Here is a 6,138-nt window from a genome sequence, read left to right on the forward strand (position 1 = left end):
GTTATTTCCTATATTATTTGCACTAGTGTCATTATTATATTATCATCATCTTGGGTACCTCCTGTGTATCTACACACTACCTTTTTTACTAGCTTTGAGTACTTTAAAGAAGGATTTACTGTGCATCTGTGTATCTTCTACCAGCCTATATCGTTGGCATTTTTGACTGAGTGGTCCTCAATAATGTTGATAGTACAATAATGCAATAGACAGAATCCAATTGATTCTTCTATTTGGATTTGGAGTTAACAGTTCCATAATTCTTTTAATTCCACAATTAGAGTATAAATGATAGTCTGTAACTTATATATAATGCTGCATTAAGAGAAATGTTCAACCAAAGGGGATACTTTTCTTGCCTTGGTATGTCCCGATCTGCCACCAGCTCGTGTAAGATCACATCTTGAAGGAGGCTATTGAATCTACTATAAAACACAATTCAGATCCCAAATTCTCTAAGGGACCTATGAACCTCTCAGACATAATCACATTCCCTCTGACTTATTACTATGCCACCTATTTTATCTATAGACTTTGCCTTGCCTATTGTCCTGCACATTATTATTTGTTTTCATGAATCTTTCCTCTATCATACGGTGACTCTTTGAGCATAGCAACCATGATTTTTCATCCTCATATTCCTAGTCCCTACCACAGTGCCTGGCACATGATACGTCTAGAAATAGTCATGAAATTAGAATTAGGCTAATTTGAGGGAATGAATCACTTCTATTGCATTATAACTGCAAAAATGACTTTGGAACAGATTTGATCAGGTGAAAAATATATATGTTTTATGCAATTCTTATCATAATATCTGTGGTAAACTTAGTAGTAATGAGAAAACCCAAAGGTGATATATTACAATTAAGCACAGAGTTGAAAAGAAAAAGAATTGCACAGTGTCACTTAATATAATCCAGTTACCATCTATTTGTGGTGCCATTATTACTACCTACTGGCTAGTGTTCAACAATGATCAGTAAATTAGTAGGTTGTATTCCTGATGATACACCTATTTTCTGCCTAATGGTATATTAACTTAGCTGACCTCAGCAGTCCTGATTAGAAAAATTCACCCGTCAGAACATTGTTTATTGAGCATGTCAAATATTTGCCCTAACTCCTTTGCTTTCCCCTCTTTAAAAAATGATGAGTTAAGGAGGCCTAGTAAGAAATTTAAATGATTCTGTTCAGAGCAAAAGCATCTTCAGTCCCAATCAAATCTGTATATTTACATATAAATATATTCTAACTTATAGATGTTGAAAAATTAGTGAAAAATTTAACTAAGAAAAAACATAAGTAGGGCATAGAGATTATACTATAACAGAAACATTTTTGGTTAACATAAGAAGTTGGCCCTCAGTTATAAATTCATAGTCAATTGACCACTGTGTTGTATGCACTAAAGCAGGATGTGGGAAAACTCGTCCTTAAAAGTAGTTTGATGTATTGGTTTTTCTCCATTTAACTTTTCCTCTCACCTCTGCTTTAAACTTTTCAATGGGCAGTACTCCTGGGTGCACCTGCTGTCTGGCTTATGATTGAGTCTGGTCCCACGAGGCACTGTCAGGCAATGAGAGAAAGGAGGAGTCTGGAGCGTTTATTCCCTTTGCCCCTTTCATCCTGAGATAGTGTTGATTACGCCTGTACTGCTTTTATGGTCAAGGTTCTTTCAGGGAGTCTTACTTCCATGGCTCTATCTTCTGTCGAGTTCTAACAGCACTATGGGACTTCTAGTTTCAAGAAAGTGGACTGAACATTTATGTCAAATTTTCTGGCTCCTCTTCAAAACTGACATTGTAGCGTTAAGTTTAATACAGACACTACATTAAGTTTATAAAAGTAAATAAATATTAATATATAATTACCTTGAGAGGGAGATGGAATAAGATATTTTGTTGTCAGTGAAGTCATGGGCAAAGGGTACTGCTACTCCTAGATGTAAACCAACGACATCACCAAGAAGGTGACTACTAGGAAAAGCCATGGTGTCAGCCAGTGGTCGTAACTGAGGTCATAGAATCAAGACCCACCAAGAATCATCAGGCATCTGAGAAAGGCTACAAACTCTGAGGCAATAAATTCATAAATCAAAGGATTTATATCCAATAACATAGAGATAATATAAAAGTATCAAAAGGAATTAGAATACATATAGTTCCTATTCATAAAGAAATAAATAAAAATATACCCATGACACAAAAGTAAATAGCTATAAAATAAAAAGTTACAGTTGTGGAAAAAGAACTTAGGGATCACAGAAATGCCAACTTGCTGGAAATTGGTAAAAAAAAAAAAAAAAAAGAAAAACTCATTATAGTCAGGTTAAATAACAAACTGAACCTAGCTAAACAACAAAGTAGTTCACACATGTAAAATCTGCATCTTTCCCTCTAGGAACAATTGCTCAGTATTGCTAATTCAAGATTCCCGGAGACTTTATACAGTATATTACCAGGAATAACAAGAGTTGGGTGGATGGGCAGGCATGGAGGAGGAGGAAGCGGGATCTTGGTGGCGGGCCAAGCCTGGAGGCTGAGGGACTCCACAGGACCTTGGCAGGATGGGGATTTTCCTGGGGCTGGGTGCATTGACCAGGTGGAGATATCTATCACAGGAGCCACTTAGGCATCTGGGAAATGCAGCTCACATGTATTGATATTTACAATGCAGTGGATTTTTTATGAAGACAAAAGACGATAGAAACAGAGAGCCCACCTCCAAGCAAGGTGTTTATGCTTATTCAGTTCAGTGCTGGAATCACTTTGGTGTTTGCTTTACTTGCAGGTTCCCTTCTAGGTTTGCGCTGCGGTGAGATTTCATTCTCTACATTTAAAGAACATCCTTTCTGAGCTGCTGTGAATAAATTTTCAGTGATACTGTGTATCTTCATCTAATGGAGAATTAGCTGTACCTTGAATAAAAACTGTGGACAACTTGATACTATTACTCACAATGTCATCAGACTGGAGCCAGAATCCCAGTGAACTGAATCATGTTGGCATTGACAAGCTCTGGGATAACATCAGAGCGGGAATCCAGCAAGTGTATTCCAGACAAAGTATGGTGAAATCCAGATACATAGAACTCTACACTCTTCTTTATAACCACTGTCTATATGTGTCCCCTCAAGACCAGACTAAATCAAAAAAGGAGCAGAAGCGGAGGGAAGATGAGAATGTTGGCTTAGAATTATACAAACGAATTAAAGAATTTTTGAAGAATCACTTGACAAATCTTCCTAAGGATGGAGAAGATTTGATGGATATAGGAATACTGAAGTTCTATACTCAACAATGGGAAGATTACCGGTTTTCGAGCAAAGTGCTGAATGGGATTTGTGCCCGCCTCAATAAACATTTACTTAATATGACAAATAATGAAGGACACAAAGTTTGTGAAATATATTCTCTTGCAATGGTGACTTGGAGAGATTGTCTTTTCAGGCCATTGAATAAACAAGTAACAAATGCTGTTTTAAAACTGATTGAAAAGGAAAGAAATGGTGAATCCATCAATACAAGACTGATAAGTGGGGCTATACAGTCTTACATGGAACTGGGGGTGAATGAAGATGATCAGTTTGAGGAGGGCCCTATGCTAACAGTGTACAAAGAAGCCTTTGAATCTCAGTTTTTGGCTGAAACAGAGAGATACTATACCAGAAAGAGTACTGAATTGTTGCAGCAGAACCCAGTTACCGAATATATGAAAGAGGTGGAGGCTTTTCTGCTGGAGGAGCGGCGGAGGGCCCAGGCCTACCTTCACCAGAGCACCAAGGGCAAGTTAGTCAGGAAATGCAGGCAAGTGCTTGTGGAGAAACACTTAGAGATTTTCCTCACAGAATTTCAGAATTTACTGAACGCCAACAAAAGTGAAGATTTGAGTCGCATGTATAAGCTCGTATATAGAATCAAGAATGGCCTGGGAGAATTTAAAAAACTCCTGGAGACACACATTCATAATCAGGGTCTTTTAGCAATTGAGAAGTGTGGAGAAGCTGCTTTAAATGACCCCAGAATGTATGTAGAGATAGTGTTGAATATCCATAAAAAATACAATACCCTGGTGATATCAGCATTCAGGAACCATGCTGACTTCGTGGCTGCACTGGACAAGGCTTGCAGTGGCTTCATAAACAACAATGCAGTTACCAAAATGGCTCAGACATCCAGTAAATCCCCCGAGTTGCTGGCTCGATACTGTGACTCCTTGTTGAAGAAGAGTTCCAAGAACCCAGAAGAAGCAGAACTAGAAGACACACTTAACCACGTAATGACAGTCTTCAAGTATATGGACGACAAAGATGTGGTTCAGAAGTTCTACACGAAAATGCTGGCCAAAAGGCTTGTCCGTCAGAACAGTGCAAGTGATGACGCTGAAGCAAGCATGATCTCTAAGTTAAAGCAAGCTTGTGGTTTTGAGTATACCTCCAAACTTCAGCGGATGTTTCAAGACATTGGTGTAAGCAAAGCTTTGAATGCGCAGTTCAAAAAGCACCTGATGGATTCAGAGCCTTTGGACTTAGATTTCAGTATTCACGTTCTGAGTTATGGATGGTGGCCCTTTGAGGAATCCTGTACAGTCCTTTTGCCATCAGAGCTGGAACCATGTTATCAGCGCTTCACAGCATTTTATGCCAGCTATTACAGTGACAGAAAGTTGTCATGGGCATATCAACTATCTGAAGGAGAATTAGTAACAAACTACTTCAAAAACAACTACACTTTGCATGCATCTACATTCCAGATGGCTGTCCTGCTCCAGTACAACATGGAAGATGCTTACACCGTTCAACAGTTGACAGACAGCACTCAGATCAAAATGGACATTGTGGCACAAGTCTTACAGATTTTATTGAAGTTTAAGTTACTGGTTTTGGAAGACAAAAGTGCAAATGTTGATGAGGTGGAATTGAAGCCAGACACCTTAATAAAATTACATTTTGGTTATAAAAGTAAGAAATTAAGGGTTAATATCAGCTTGCCAATGAAAATTGAACAGAAGCGGGAACAAGAAACCATGTACAAAAACATTGAGGAAGATCGCAAACTGCTGATCCAGGCGGCTATTGTGAGAATAATGAAAATGAGGAAGGTTGTAAAACACCAGCAGTTACTTGGAGAAGTAGTGACTCAGTTGTCCTCAATATTCAAGCCTCAGATCTCAGTGATTAAGAAATGCATTGACATTCTGATCGAGAAAGAATATTTGGAGCGAGTGGGTGATGAAAAGGACACATACAGTTACTTGGCTTAACCCTCCTGGAAGGGTCTGACTGCAGGCACAGCCCCTCGTCCCCTTAGGAAGTAGGGAGACAAGCTCACAGTGGTGGCAGAGTCACTCTGACCTCGTCCTTGGCCCCAGGTCCAGGTACCCATTGCTGGCTCCAAGAACTGCTTAGAATTGCCACACCTCACATCTGTAAATATGGACGCTGATGCCATTTAACCTAATTGAAGACCAGAGGAGGGGGAACTTGCCACCCTGAGGGCTGCATGTTTTTGCATCCCGATCAACCCATTGGCCACATGAATAATAGCTGCTAGCTGGGCAGCCCCTTGGAGGCTGACAGCACCTTGAGAGCAGGTCTGAATGGACCCACTTGTAATCTGTTATGAAAAACCACTTGTCTATGTGCTTCATTTTTTTTAACTGTGGAAATAAAGAAAATTAAAGGGAAAAGAATGAGTTGATTCTAGAAAGTGTCAAAGAATGTTCAGAAGCATGGAGAATGAATCCAGAAGTTCAAATTTTAATTTCAATAGAATTTCAGAGTAAAGTAATAGAGCAAAATCAAAGAAAGTCAATATTTGAAGAAATAATGGGAAATAATTTCTCAGAATTATAGAAATGTATGATTCCACACATTAGAAAAGTCCATTTAATGCAAAGCAAATGAAAACAAATTTTAAAAGCAAGAAACAAAGGAAACCACACCTGAACATGTGGTAGAGTAGCTTCCACATGTTAAGGATAAAGGGAAACTTTGAAAGTCATAAGAGGGGAAAAGCAATATAATAAAGTGTAAAAATCCATTTTCATGAGCTATTAGACACATGACATGAGGTTTGTTTGATACATGACATCAATAGAGCAATACTTCCAAGTTACTGAGGGAGAGTTCTATTT

General features: G+C 38.6%; 1 pseudogene; it reads left to right on the top strand.

The window, feature by feature from the left end:
- The first annotated feature begins 2,961 nt into the window (after window positions 1-2,961).
- LOC138079629 (cullin-1 pseudogene) lies at window positions 2,962-5,265 on the top strand (annotated as a pseudogene).
- Window positions 5,266-6,138: the final 873 nt, after the last annotated feature.

This window comes from Capricornis sumatraensis, chromosome 5 (genome assembly GCF_032405125.1).
Source record: "Capricornis sumatraensis isolate serow.1 chromosome 5, serow.2, whole genome shotgun sequence".
Classification (NCBI taxonomy): Eukaryota; Metazoa; Chordata; class Mammalia; order Artiodactyla; family Bovidae; genus Capricornis; species Capricornis sumatraensis.